The sequence below is a fragment of the Pelobates fuscus genome, chromosome 4 (assembly GCF_036172605.1).
Source record: "Pelobates fuscus isolate aPelFus1 chromosome 4, aPelFus1.pri, whole genome shotgun sequence".
NCBI classification, from domain to species: domain Eukaryota; kingdom Metazoa; phylum Chordata; class Amphibia; order Anura; family Pelobatidae; genus Pelobates; species Pelobates fuscus.
In genome coordinates, this window is record NC_086320.1 from 386718340 (window position 1) to 386732530 (window position 14191).

Consider the following 14191-nt stretch of genomic DNA (forward strand, 5'->3'; position numbering starts at 1 on the left):
GAGGGAGGGGGTAGGCAGGGGGAGCAATAGTGTCAGGAATGCAGCTTTGTTTTCCTGGCACTACAGTGTCCCTTTAAAAAATTGTATTTCCTTTCAAGAATTGATGAAATATAAAAACTATTTAAAAAAATAGTTTTGATGTGACAATTGTATTTTATGCCAGGATGTGACATAACTCTGACATCAATACCGAGCATGAATAGGTGAGATCTATTCATTTGTGCAACAAGTGCACACAGCACTCCCAGTTCTCCATCAATGGTGGAAGAATGGGTGGTCCTCATTAAAATCTAGTCAAACCATGTCTGTGTATAAGATGTCTCCACAACTCATTGTGCCCCTCATCCTTTTATTATTTACCCCACTCCCTCTCTCTATTAGTAAATCCTCACACTTGTTTTATTGAATATCGCTGTTTATTGTATATTGTCCACAGTAGGATCAGTGGAACAACGTAAAGCAGGTCTAGGGTAAGACACAATGGACCCCCTGCTAACACCTGCCCCAGACATAAAACCTACCAGCACTCTGCAAAGCTGGGCAGGGAAAGGACTGGTCTTCGTCTCCTGTCTAGCCCTGGAAGGAGAAAAGGACATGGAGAGAGACGGCCAGGTTGGATGGAGGAGAGAGACGGCCAGGTTGGATGGAGGAGAGAGACGGCCAGGTTGGATGGAGGAGAGAGACGGCCAGGTTGGATGGAGGAGAGAGACGGCCAGGTTGGATGGAGGAGAGAGACGGCCAGGTTGGATGGAGGAGAGAGACGGCCAGGTTGGATGGAGGAGAGAGACGGCCAGGTTGGATGGAGGAGAGAGACGGCCAGGTTGGATGGAGGAGAGAGACGGCCAGGTTGGATGGAGGAGAGAGACGGGCAGGTTGGATGGAGGAGAGAGACGGGCAGGTTGGATGGAGGAGAGAGACGGGCAGGTTGGATGGAGGAGAGAGACGGGCAGGTTGGATGGAGGAGAGAGACGGGCAGGTTGGATGGAGGAGAGAGACGGGCAGGTTGGATGGAGGAGAGAGACGGGCAGGTTGGATGGAGGAGAGAGACGGGCAGGTTGGATGGAGGAGAGAGACGGGCAGGTTGGATGGAGGAGAGAGACGGGCAGGTTGGATGGAGGAGAGAGACGGGCAGGTTGGATGGAGGAGAGAGACGGGCAGGTTGGATGGAGGAGAGAGACGGGCAGGTTGGATGGAGGAGAGAGACGGGCAGGTTGGATGGAGGAGAGAGACGGGCAGGTTGGATGGAGGAGAGAGACGGGCAGGTTGGATGGAGGAGAGAGACGGGCAGGTTGGATGGAGGAGAGAGACGGGCAAGGTTGGATGGAGGAGAGAGACGGGCAAGGTTGGATGGAGGAGAGAGACGGGCAGGTTGGATGGAGGAGAGAGACGGGCAGGTTGGATGGAGGAGAGAGACGGGCAGGTTGGATGGAGGAGAGAGACGGGCAGGTTGGATGGAGGAGAGAAACGGGCAGGTTGGATGGAGGGAGAGATGGGCAGGATGGATGGAGGGAGAGAGATGGGCAGGATGGATGGAGGGAGAGAGATGGGCAGGATGGATGGGGGAGAGAGATGGGCAGGATGGATGGGGGAGAGAGATGGGCAAGATGGATGGAGGAATGTGAAGGGCAGAGCAGCCCATGAAATTCTCTGTAGCTGCACACACTGTAAGTCTTCAGGTTTTATAAACCTACATCCAAGTGACAACACCCGTCCTCCTACTTGAGTAATAACACACCTCGAGGAAATCTCAATAAAATGAATAAGTACGTAGAAATTTTATTTATTTTCCACAGGAATTGACTCCCAGTGTGAATGTTCCCTATAAAATAAAGAATTAAGGTTTCCAAGCCACTGCTTCCCTGACATCATGAGTAATGTATAACCTGAGCTAGCAGATTGCTGCGGTGAGGGCACATAGTCCATGGGTTAGCTAGGTTGGGGTTTTGTTTTGAGGTTTTCTAGTGTCACATCTGGCCTAGACTGCCAACTTTGACTCCATTGTCCTGAACATAGTTTTAAAACGTCGACCATCAAGGGTGAAATGTGTTCATTTAAATTCCAGTTGTCATTCCAGCGTTTTTTGCGATACAGAACTTTCCCTCTTTTTACACCCAGACCTGTCCTTTTCCACCTATATTTTATTTTTGCAAGGCGTTTGTGCGCGTTGGCATTGTGTGCCAGGACAGCAAGCTTTGTCCTGGCTTCCATGGCATCCAACTTTAAATGTTTCTTCATACTGCCGTATTTCAACATGAAGCGGTGATAAATCGCGACTTCCCCAGTGTGACAAAACTGACAGTTGGGACAAGTCGTTAGTGATCTGTTGGTTTAACACAATATCCTTTAGAACATTCAGACTCTGAGTCCTGTTTTTTAACCAGGGTCGGACACTGCACTGCTCTGGTGTCAGTGGTTTATGAGCACAGGCATGGTATAAGGTTGCACCATCCTATTCATGTTGGCCTGTTACGTGGAGAAGTAGTGACTGCCACCATTCCAGCAGCATTTCCTCATTCCCTGCGCTTGTACTGGCACACCACCAGAGGTGATCATTAATAGCAGGTATCCATTGGCGAAGCTCCAAGTAGGCTTTCTTCTTGCTAGTTCTCATCAGGCGTTTTCTCACTCCCCTGACATAGAACCACACATCATACTCATGGAGGAGGTGGCTGTAATTTTTGGCCATTGTTTTCCTGATGCCCTGGTGACAGTCTGTAATAATCGTTTTTATCTCAAACTCTTCAAGCAATCTACTGAGACAGTTTTTGAAAGCACACTTCTCCACAGCAGCTGGTGAGACACTTTCAGATTTCTGCTCTATCTGAAAATCTAATATTCTGCTAGTGGCTACTTCAAGAAATGTATACAGATAGTACTTTGAACTGAACCCCGGAATGTTACTCTGTCTGTCCCCACAAAGAGTTAACTGGGAGTTTTTTAATGCGTCTAAGCCTTGAGCGCTCCTGCTGCCAATGCAGACTAATCGATGGGAAAATAAACCTCTGTTGATATTGTTGGTACGTGAATAAATGTATCTGCTGGAGACCCAATAACTCACTCATCTCCCTCAACTTATGGAAGCTGGAGCCACTGAACAGTAAAGAACATTGTCAGCAATGTTTCCCACTGTAGGCTGACTGTGCCACAGTTGGGTGCGGTGAACACTAAGACAGTGGCCTATAACGGACAGAAAAGTTCCACTCACGTGTTTTTCTAATTTCCTAATGCGTGCTGTACAACCCTACAACCCTCAGCATAATGACAAGTCATTGTATTAAGTAAATCATCCATGCAGGACTCAAACACCAGAAATGTCCTCTCTGGCTAGATCGCTTTCTGAAATATTTTCCACTGAGTCATTTGTGCAGGTAGCCATCGACCCGTACTGCTGGCTCTTGGAGTTAAACCTGGTGGCCTTGTTGGACGGCACCGTGGAGAGAGTACTCAGTACGGACCACGGCTGGGGGTTATATATGTGGTTTGCAGACGTTATGGTGCCAGATGCAGAAGGATGCTCATGACTTTGGGCAGATGTTTTGCATTTCTTTATGGCCTTTGCTTGGATCGAGCTTGTGCTAGGGTAGAAGTGGTCAAGTTGCACCTTCCACGACTCACCATCAAAGTTAAACTCGAACTCTGCCACTGCACTCTGTCACATCGATTACATGGAGGATCTGTAGACGTGGACGCATCGACCATTTTCTCGTGTGTTGACGTGTATGCATCTTTCATGATGTGTACTGGATGGCAGCATTTCCTGCACTGTCCCCTTTCGGTGTCCATGCTGGCCGGTCCCTGTGCAGGTGAAAGAAGTTTTGGAAGAAAATCCACTTTGATTTTCTTGGCTGGTAAATGACTGGCATTAATGTCACCTGTTGCCGGAACGGCTCCTCTGGATTTTTTTCCCAGGGAATATAGTGGGGACAGCATCTCCTCTCAGAATTAATTTTTTATTATCCCAAATGTAACACAGGGGTGAAAAGTGAGCAGAACAAATGCGAAAAATCCAACGTTTTCTTGAATCCAGAATGCGCTGTGCGAGGGCGTCAATGTCGCCGATCTCGTTTCCGATTTGCTGAAGCCAACATTTTATTGCCGTCAGGGAGTTGGGGAAACCATGCAGCTTGAATCCGCTGTTCTTGCTGGTGGTGTTCGCACATCCTTTGATGATGCACTTGGTCACTGTGACACTGTAAACCCAGAGAAACAATTGAAAGTAAGCAATGAGCCAGGCACACATACTGGGAACATATATAGAGCTGTCCAAAGGAGGGCCGCTTTATGGAACCAGTCTTACCATTAAATGGGACAGAGGGCGGTCATCCATTAGAGGCGTTATCCATCATCACATACATATAGGAGTGACGCAGAACATAAATTGTGACCAGATTAATGAATGGTTCAGCACAATCTGTAGTGTATAAAAATCACAACAGGTACTTATCAAGTCCCCTTAAGAGCCAGGGACTGTAAAACCAATCAGCTGGGATGGGCACTGTGTGTGTTGGAATTACCGTATATACTCGAGTATAAGCCGACCCGAATATAAGCCGAGGCCCCTAATTTTATCCCAAAAAACTGGGAAAACTTATTGACTCGAGTATAAGACTAGGGTGGGAAATGCAGCAGCTACTGGTAAATTTCTAAATAAAATTAGATCCTAAAAAAAATATATTAATTGAATATTTATTTACAGTGTGTGTATAATGAATGCAGTGTGTGCGTATGTGTGTGTGTATGAGTGCAGCGTGTGTGTATGAGTGCAGTGTGTGTATGAGTGCAGTGTGTGTATGAGTGCAGTGTGTGTGTGTGCATGAATGCAGTGTGTGTGTGCATGAATGCAGTGTGTGTGTGCATGAATGCAGTGTGTGAATGCAGTGTGTGAATGCAGTGTGTGCAGGGCCGGTGCAAGGATATTTGCCGCCGTAGGCAAAAAAAATTTTGCCGCCCCCTCCCCCCCCCATATGTCCTGACTTCCCCTCCTCCTCCCTCAGTGGTCCTTACCTCCCCACCCCCGTGTTCCTTCACCCCCCCCCAGTGGTCCTGACTCACCCCTCCCCTAGTGGTCCTTACCCTCCCCTCCCCTAGTGGTCCTTACCCTCCCCTCCCCTAGTGGTCCTTACCCTCCCCTCCCCTAGTGGTCCTTACCCTCCCCTCCCCTAGTGGTCCTTACTTCCCCCTCCCCTCCCATAGTGGTCCTTATCCCACCCCCTCCCTCTCATAGTGGTCCTTATCCCCCCCCCATCCCTCCCATAGTGGTCCATATACCCCCCTCCCTCCCATAGTGGTCCTTATACCCCCCCTCCCTCCCATAGTGGTCCTTATACCCCCCCTCCCTCCAATAGTGGTCCTTATACCCCCCTCCCTCCCATAGTGGTCCTTATACCCCCCTCCCTCCCATAGTGGTCCTTATCCCCCCCCTCCCTCCCATAGTGGTCCTTATCCCCCCCCTCCCTCCCTCCCATAGTGGTCCTTATCCCCCCCTCCCTCCCTCCCTCCCATAGTGGTCCTTATCCCCCCCTCCCATAGTGGTCCTTATCCCCCCCTCCCTCCCATAGTGGTCCTTATACCCCCCTCCCTCCCATAGTGGTCCTTAACCCACCCCCACCCTCCCATAGTGGTCCTTATACCCCCCCCCCCCTCCCATAGTGGTCCTTATACCCCCCCCTCCCACAGTGGTCCTTATACCCCTTTTTTTTTGTTATTATTAATTTTTTTTTTTATTCTTATTATTTTTTTATTATTATTTCTTATTTTATTTTCGTCCCCCCTCCCTGCTTGATACATGGCAGGGAGGGGGGCTTTCCTTCCCTGGTGATCCAGCATTGGCAGTTCAGTGGGGGGGAGAAGGGGGCTGGCAGAGCTGTTACTTACCTTTCCTGCAGCTCCTGTCAGCTCTCTCCTCCTCCGCGCCGTCCGTGCAGCTCTTCTGTCAGCTTACACTGCAAGTCTCGCGAGAGCCGCGGCTCTCGCGAGATTTACACTGGGAGCTGACCGAGGTGCTGACCGGACGGCGCAGAGGAGGAGAGAGCTGACAGGAGCTGCAGAACAGGTAAGTACAGCTCTGCCAGCCCCCCTCTCCCCCCAGTCTGTATTATGGCAATGTAAATTGCCATAATACAGACCTTGACTCGAGTATAAGCCGAGTTGGGGTTTTTCAGCCCAAAAAATGGGCTGAAAAACTCGGCTTATACTCGAGTATATACGGTAATCTGGGAATATGATATCCCTACACAAAATCATTGTCGTTATTCTATTTAATCTCCAAACAGGGCCGGTGCAAGGATTTTTGCACCCCCATATGCCCTGCCCACCATGTGACATCACAATGCCACCCCCATATGCTCTGCCATATGGGCCAACGCCAGTCTTCACAAAGTGTCTTTTATCTGAAAAGACTGTGTTTACATTAAAAAGCCTACAGGCACAGGCTATAGACACCAGATGCATTGTGTACATTAAGCTGTAGTGCTTCTGGCGACTATAGTATCCATTTATAGGCCCTCCCTCCTTCCCCCCCTTAGTGGTCCTTCCCCCTCTTCCCCACCCTTAGTGGTCCTCCCTCTGCCAAACCCCTTAGTGGACCTTCCCCCCCACCTCCCTCAGTGTTCCTTACCCCTCCTCCCCCAGTGTTCCTTACCCCTCCTCCCCCAGTGTTCCTTACCCCTCCTCCCCCAGTGTTCCTTACCCCTCCTCCCCCAGTGTTCCTTACCCCTCCTCCCCCAGTGTTCCTTACCCCTCCTCCCCCAGTGTTCCTTACCCCTCCTCCCCCAGTGTTCCTTACCCCTCCTCCCCCAGTGTTCCTTACCCCTCCTCCCCCAGTGTTCCTTACCCCTCCTCCCCCAGTGTTCCTTACCCCTCCTCCCCCAGTGTTCCTTACTCCTCCCCTCCCTCAGTGGTCCTTACTCCCCCCCCCACCCTCCCTCTCAGTGGTCCTTACTCCCTCCCACCCTCCCCTCCGCCAGTGGTCCTTACCCTACTCTTCCCTCCTGCCTATGTAGCGGCGCGGAACGTGGGAAACAGGAACCTCTGTTCCCTGTTCCTCTGTTCCCTGTACCCGGCCGCTGGCGGACTGAAGGAAATCGCTCTCTCAGCACTTCCTGTCAGTCCACCGGCGGCCGGGTACAGGAAACAGAGGTTCCTGTCCCGCGTTCCGCGCCGCCCGGCCACGCTACATTGAGAGACCGGCAGGAGGAAGCGCTCTGCGCCTCCCTCCTGCCGGTCACTCAAATCCGGCAGCCCTCCATACAGCAGTGCTGCGCCGCCTGGGGCCGTAATGCAAAGCATGGAGGCACTGAATGTAGGTGCTGCACATTGTGCAGCACTTACCCAGGAAACTCCTCTTGAGGCCTTATGAGTGACTGCCACTACAGGTGTTAATAGGCAGCAATGTAAATATTCTATCCTTCTATCATACCATCACATATCATTTATTTTTTTACATGTTACACTATTATTGTGTATTTTTCTTCTCTTTTTGAGATACCTGGTACTACATTACGAAAATATCTTGTTACCATATGTATGTATATGCATTTTACTTGTGACTTTACTTAACATAATATAGCACTTTTAAAGACCACTCTAGGCACCATAACAACTTAATCACAAAGCCAAACTTTAACCCCAAAGTGTATAACACGTCTCTCCTATCGCTCTTCCCTACACTTCTTCTGAATGTCGGAGGCGTCAGAAAACCTCAGACCAGGAGGATAGGTGAGAGCAGTGCAATTTAGTTGTTTCATGGCACTATAGCTCCCTAATGGAACTGGCACTATAGCTCCCTAATGGAACTGGCACTATAGCTCCCTAATGGAACTGGCACTATAGCTCCCTAATGGAACTGGCACTATAGCTCCCTAATGGAACTGGCACTATAGCTGCCTAATGGAACTGGCACTATAGCTCCCTAATGGAACTGGCACTATAGCTCCCTAATGGAACTGGCACTATAGCTCCCTAATGGAACTGGCACTATAGCTCCCTAATGGAACTGGCACTATAGCTGCCTAATGGAACTGGCACTATAGCTGCCTAATGGAACTGGCACTATAGCTGCCTAATGGAACTGGCACTATAGCTGCCTAATGGAACTGGCACTATAGCTGCCTAATGGAACTGGCACTATAGCTGCCTAATGGAACTGGCACTATAGCTCCCTAATGGAACTGGCACTATAGCTGCCTAATGGAACTGGCACTATAGCTGCCTAATGGAACTGGCACTATAGCTGCCTAATGGAACTGGCACTATAGCTGCCTAATGGAACTGGCACTATAGCTGCCTAATGGAACTGGCACTATAGCTGCCTAATGGAACTGGCACTATAGCTGCCTAATGGAACTGGCACTATAGCTGCCTAATGGAACTGGCACTATAGCTCCCTAATGGAACTGGCACTATAGCTCCCTAATGGAACTGGCACTATAGCTCCCTAATGGAACTGGCACTATAGCTCCCTAATGGAACTGGCACTATAGCTGCCTAATGGAACTGGCACTATAGCTGCCTAATGGAACTGGCACTATAGCTCCCTAATGGAACTGGCACTATAGCTGCCTAATGGAACTGGCACTATAGCTCCCTAATGGAACTGGCACTATAGCTGCCTAATGGAACTGGCACTATAGCTGCCTAATGGAACTGGCACTATAGCTGCCTAATGGAACTGGCACTATAGCTGCCTAATGGAACTGGCACTATAGCTGCCTAATGGAACTGGCACTATAGCTGCCTAATGGAACTGGCACTATAGCTGCCTAATGGAACTGGCACTATAGCTGCCTAATGGAACTGGCACTATAGCTCCCTAATGGAACTGGCACTATAGCTGCCTAATGGAACTGGCACTATAGCTCCCTAATGGAACTGGCACTATAGCTCCCTAATGGAACTGGCACTATAGCTCCCTAATGGAACTGGCACTATAGCTCCCTAATGGAACTGGCACTATAGCTGCCTAATGGAACTGGCACTATAGCTCCCTAATGGAACTGGCACTATAGCTGCCTAATGGAACTGGCACTATAGCTGCCTAATGGAACTGGCACTATAGCTGCCTAATGGAACTGGCACTATAGCTGCCTAATGGAACTGGCACTATAGCTCCCTAATGGAACTGGCACTATAGCTCCCTAATGGAACTGGCACTATAGCTCCCTAATGGAACTGGCACTATAGCTGCCTAATGGAACTGGCACTATAGCTGCCTAATGGAACTGGCACTATAGCTGCCTAATGGAACTGGCACTATAGCTGCCTAATGGAACTGGCACTATAGCTGCCTAATGGAACTGGCACTATAGCTCCCTAATGGAACTGGCACTATAGCTCCCTAATGGAACGGGCACTATAGCTCCCTAATGGAACTGGCACTATAGCTGCCTAATGGAACTGGCACTATAGCTGCCTAATGGAACTGGCACTATAGCTCCCTAATGGAACTGGCACTATAGCTCCCTAATGGAACGGGCACTATAGCTCCCTAATGGAACGGGCACTATAGCTGCCTAATGGAACTGGCACTATAGCTGCCTAATGGAACTGGCACTATAGCTGCCTAATGGAACTGGCACTATAGCTCCCTAATGGAACTGGCACTATAGCTCCCTAATGGAACGGGCACTATAGCTCCCTAATGGAACGGGCACTATAGCTCCCTAATGGAACTGGCACTATAGCTGCCTAATGGAACTGGCACTATAGCTCCCTAATGGAACTGGCACTATAGCTGCCTAATGGAACTGGCACTATAGCTGCCTAATGGAACGGGCACTATAGCTCCCTAATGGAACTGGCACTATAGCTCCCTAATGGAACTGGCACTATAGCTCCCTAATGGAACTGGCACTATAGCTGCCTAATGGAACTGGCACTATAGCTGCCTAATGGAACTGGCACTATAGCTGCCTAATGGAACTGGCACTATAGCTCCCTAATGGAACTGGCACTATAGCTCCCTAATGGAACTGGCACTATAGCTCCCTAATGGAACGGGCACTATAGCTCCCTAATGGAACGGGCACTATAGCTCCCTAATGGAACGGGCACTATAGCTCCCTAATGGAACTGGCACTATAGCTCCCTAATGGAACTGGGAGGTAACACCTAGTAATAGATATGAAAACAAGAACAAAGGGAGGGTTGAAGGTAGAGACTAGATCAAACCTCACTAGCCTGCCCTATATGATGGAGCAACCCATAAACAAATGATTAAAAAATAACCTTTAATAAGTATGATCTAAAAAACAAAAATACACCAATGTGTGGGTTTGGAAAGTAGTTACAGATAAGTCCTAAATGCAAACAATAATAAATAGGGCTAACAAAAAGTAAAGTAATCAAAAAGGGCAGTACCAGAGCACCGGAGGCCATCGGGCAGGCTTCCGATGCTGTGCCTGTGTGCCTCGAGGGGTCAAGGCACTCAGTGAAGACTTAAATAAAATAATGAAATCATAAATAAAATAAATTACATTGGCTGGCTTAAAAAATGGCCAAAATAGGACATGGGTGCATGATGACCAGATGTGAAAATTCCAAGTTGGAAAACTGGAATGCGCTCCCTCCAAATAAGGTATTTTAGCCCCCAGAGAACCCAACACACCTGTACATGGGGGGGTATCGCTGTACTCAGGAGATGTCGCTGAACACATATTGGGGTGTTCTTTGGCAGTAACCCTTAAAGTTCTCATTACATGTATCCTTAAATTACTATGTGTGTAAAAAAAAAAACACCAATTATTTTATTTTTTTAATTTGGCCTAGATTGGTGGTAAAATGGTTGCATGAAAAGAGTCTAAATACCCCAAGTTTAGGGGTTTAGGCCAGCAGGGGAGATCCTTTCATCTCCCCTGCTGGCACATGCAGAGCCAGCCTTGCTGTAAGCCCTCTCGGGCTGGTGAGGAGATCAAAGATCTCCCTCACCGGGCCATTGGCACGGAGTTCCAACAGAGGGAGGGAAGGGCCTGGGAGGCTCTGTGTTTCTCCCGTGAGCAGGCTGGTTGGAGCATTGCCGAACATTACCATGGCAGCGCTCCGATACAGTGCTGTGCTCGCAAGAGTCAGGCTGCAGCCAGAGGAGGTGCAGGCTAAAGTGAACATGCCACCACTGGACCAGCAGGGCTTGCAACATTATGTCCCCCCTCCCTGGTAAAAGGTTAGAAGAAGGCAGGGGGAGACATTGAGATACATTTTTCAAATCTCACCCATCTTCACACAGCAAGGATCCTATGTACCCTTCACACACAAACACATACTACACCCCACACACACAGACTGCCCCCCTCACACACACACACACACACCACTCTCTTACACACACTACCCTATACTGAACCCTCACACACCCTGCACCCTTCACACACACACACCGCACCTCCACACACACAGTGCACACCTCACACACTGCCACCCTCACACACACACACTGCCCCCCCTCCTCTCCCCAAACACACAGCACCCTTCACACACACTCCCCTCCCTCCCCCCACACACACACACAGAAAAAAAAGGTAAAATAGAAAAAAAAAGGAAAAACACTTTTTTTTTTTTTAAAAACCCCCTTTCAAAAAAAAAAAAAAAAAAAAAAAAAAAAAAAAATCACACTTGCGCTATAAAATTAGTTACGGTGGCACTGGTGGGCGGTAAGGAAATATTACCATCAACAAAAATACAAAAGTGGTCGGTTGGTAGCGCCTAATGGATACACCCAAAAGGTTATTAAAAGAGCTTAGTGGTGTACTAGCAAAACCATTAACAGATTTATTTAACCAATCATTGTTAACAGGAGTAGTCCCAGAAGATTGGAAGTTAGCGAATGTTGTGCCCATTCACAAGAAAGGTAATAGGGAGGAGTCGGGCAACTATAGGCCAGTAAGCCTTACTTCAGTAGTGGGGAAAGTGATGGAAACCATGTTAAGGGATAGGATTGTTGAACATCTAAAATCACATGGATTTCAAGATCAGAGACAACATGGGTTTACTTCAGGGAGATCATGCCAAACTAATCTTATTGATTTTTTGATTGGGTAACTAAAATTATAGATCAGGGTGGTGCAGTAGACATTGCTTACCTAGATTTCAGTAAGGCTTTTGACACTGTTGCACATAGAAGGCTTATCAATAAACTGCAATGTTTGAGTTTGGATTCCAATATTGTTGAATGGGTAAGGCAGTGGCTGAGTGACAGGCAACAGAGGGTTGTAGTCAATGGAGTATATTCGAAGCTTGGGCTTGTCACCAGTGGGGTACCTCAGGGATCTGTACTTGGACCCATTCTCTTTAATATTTTTATTAGTGATATTGCAGAAGGTCTTGATGGTAAGGTATGTCTTATTGCTGATGATACTAAGCTATGTAACAGGGTTGATGTTCCAGGAGGGATAAGCCAAATGGCTAATGATTTAGGTAAACTAGAAAAATGGTCAGAGATGTGGCAACTGACATTTAATGTGGATAAGTGAAAGATAATGCATCTTGGACGTAAAAACCCAAGGGCAGAGTATAGGATATGTGATAATCTACTAACCTCAACATCTGAGGAAAGGGATTTAGGGGTGATTATTTCTGATGACTTAAAGGTAGGCAGACAATGTAATAGAGCTGCAGGAAATGCTAGCAGAATGCTTGGTTTTATAGGGAGAGGTATTAGCAGTAGAAAGAGGGAAGTGCTCATGCCATTGTACAGAACACTGGTGAGACCTCACTTGGAGTATTGTACGCAGTACTGGAGACCGTATCTTCAGAAGGATATTAATACCTTAGAGAGAGTTCAAAGAAGGGCTACTAAACTGGTTCATGGATTGCAGGATAAAACTTACCAGGAAAGGTTAAAGGATCTTAACATGTATAGCTTGGAGGAAAGACGAGACAGGGGGGATATGATAGAAACATTTAAATACATAAAGGGAATCAACACAGTAAAGGAGGAGACTATATTTAAAAGAAGAAAAACTACCACAACAAGAGGACATAGTCTTAAATTAGAGGGACAAAGGTTTAAAAATAACATCAGGAAGTATTACTTTACTGAGAGGGTAGTGGATGCATGGAATAGCCTCCCAGCTGAAGTGGTAGAGGTTAACACAGTAAAGGAGTTAAAGCATGCGTGGGATAGGCATAAGGCTATCCTAACTATAAGATAAGGCCAGGGACTAATGAAAGTATTTAGAAAACTGGGCAGACTAGATGGGCCGAATGGTTCTTATCTGCCGTCACATTCTATGTTTCTATGTTAGAGGGGGTGTTAACCCACATTATTATTAAATGCTGCAATAATTAGCTTTGGGTTAAGGGACCTGAGACACTGCAGACAGATTACTTCACTCAAGTGATCTGGGTGCCTATAGTGTCCCTTTAATTCGCACAGTGTGGGAGGATAAGACTGACATAAATGTCTGTATGTGTCTTGCATTACTGGTGCCCTCTTGTGGTTTCATGCGGTTTCTGTCAGCACTGTATGTTGTTGGAACCAGAATGGGGGGAAAGGGCTCAGGGTTAATATGCAGAATGCTTTAAATCCTTCATTCGGCATGAATTTATTGTAAGAACTATTCAGAACGCAGATAGTCCGTAATCAAGAATAAAAGCTATTAAATGTTGAAGTTGTCTCTGTGTCCGGTTGACTATTTATTTATACAATGCATTCCACATACTATTCCGACCAGGAATAGCGATGCTTATACTTACTGAACGAAAGTCAGAACGCTCACACCGTGCCACGGGACACCCTGGATTCTGATTGGCTCAGACTGACACAACGTCCGGCTGCTTCTGTTGAGATGTCTGCAGAGCTTGGTCTTGTTCTTTAATAATATATTAACATTTCTCTACTGTTGGATTTTTGCTAACAAATCATTATCATCGTCTGTCATCTTCCGACGGAATACAATAAATCTGTAACAGACCAAGAAAACGACATGAGATGATCTCACATGATAAATACATATCATCGTTACCAGTCGTTACTCAATGAAATCTCTGCCCCGCACACCACTACATGGACTGGCTCAGATCAGAGGTTGGTGCTAAAAATATCTGAAACAATACATTATGCGCACCGATTAGCTGCCGCGGCCAAGGAATGAGCAAAGACATTATCTAAGGATGAAATGTGGGTCTCAACAAGAAACAAACCATTTATGACGATTAAAAGACAAATGAATATAAAATACTGCGATCTATAAATTGTTCT

At 47.3% G+C, this 14191-nt stretch overlaps 1 protein-coding gene across 1 annotated transcript in view; it reads right to left on the reverse strand.

Moving 5' to 3' along the window:
• Positions 1-13887, reverse strand: part of LOC134609260 (oocyte zinc finger protein XlCOF6-like) — a 37506-nt gene extending 23619 nt beyond the window's left edge. Inside the window, exon 1 of the mRNA XM_063452901.1 lies at positions 13687-13887. The gene's annotated coding sequence lies outside the window, so the exon portion shown is untranslated. The remainder of the gene's footprint in view (positions 1-13686) is intronic.
• Positions 13888-14191: the final 304 nt, after the last annotated feature.